Raw genomic sequence first — 1,335 nt, forward strand, 5'->3', positions numbered from 1 at the left:
CATCGCTTCGCTGCCTGCCCGCACTCTCTTGCTTGTGGGGACCGGCGACTTCGCTGCTTGGATTCTTCTGGCTGCTTTAGAGTGTGCTTTGGTTGTATTAGGGCCCAGAGGCGCTGAAAGAATGCAGTTCCAGCAGAGAGAGATTTGGGGTGGAGGAAGTAAAACGTGTGTAGGCCCGGCAGGTGGTGCTGCTCAAAAATCCAGCTTTGCTATCCCGAGGAAGCCCTGGGGCGCCTAGCTGAGTTTCGGCTTGAAGATCCCTTAGCAAAAGTACTGCTTGTTCCACTTCAAGAAAAAAAAAAAAAAAAGGAGGGTCGTGGGCGGGGATGGAGGGGAGAGAGTACTTTAGGACTTTCCAATTTATTCACCTTTTTAATGGTTGAGCAATTTAATACGGGAAAAAATTGGTATTTTATTTTGAGCCCTCCCCTTTTTAAAAAACCAGAATAGTGCCTGAGAAACTGAAGAAAGAAATTAATCTGCGTGAGAATCTAAAATTAAATAGGTTATTTTGGTCGCAAGCCTGTGGTTTTAAACATCAGACCTCTAGCAGTAATTCACCATTTTAGCATGTACGTTTCCTTTTTCAGAACTGATAAAATTTTCCTAATGTGTAGGAAAATGAAGAGGGTGGAAGAGCAGACCTTTTATCTTTAAAAGAGTATGTATTTCAACATTCTGTGACAGTGTCTTCTCGCATTTTGGGATTTCATTAACTGATTCAGGATTGGAAGTTTTCAGTGCCCTTATAGGTATAGAAATGTTATGTTTTCTGTTATTCTCCTGAAATCAGTTTATTTCAGGGTTTTTATTCACATATATTAATATGTCAACCAATCTCTTGAAGGGTGCATCTAGTTCAGTGATACTTGTGCATGTATGCAATACTGTTTTTCTCCTAAGTTCTATACATGTAGAAATATTGAAGTGTATATCCTTTAAGCTTAGTTTTCTATCTTTATCTTCTTATTAGCCACTCAGTTTTGTCCCTGTATCCTACACAGCCCAAGAACAGAGAACAGCTAAAATTTGATATGTACTCGAAGATTCCAGCTTGAAGAGGTAATGCTAGTATTAACTAACGATGTACCGGGTGTTTCTCTAAGTGCTTTATTCATATATACCCATTTAATTCTCCTAATAAACTATGAGGTAGACACTATTATTATTCCCATTTTATAGAGAGAGACACACAGCTAAGATTTGAATCCAGGCACAGACTGTAGTCAACTAGTTCCACCTCTTCTCACTCATACCCAGGGTCTTTGTATTTCAAATGGCTGCATTTTTCTTTGTTCAAACCCATCTTTAATTCATCTCTTTTATGTCTTATAT

Source organism: Papio anubis, chromosome 6, assembly GCF_008728515.1.
Source record: "Papio anubis isolate 15944 chromosome 6, Panubis1.0, whole genome shotgun sequence".
Taxonomy (NCBI): Eukaryota; Metazoa; Chordata; class Mammalia; order Primates; family Cercopithecidae; genus Papio; species Papio anubis.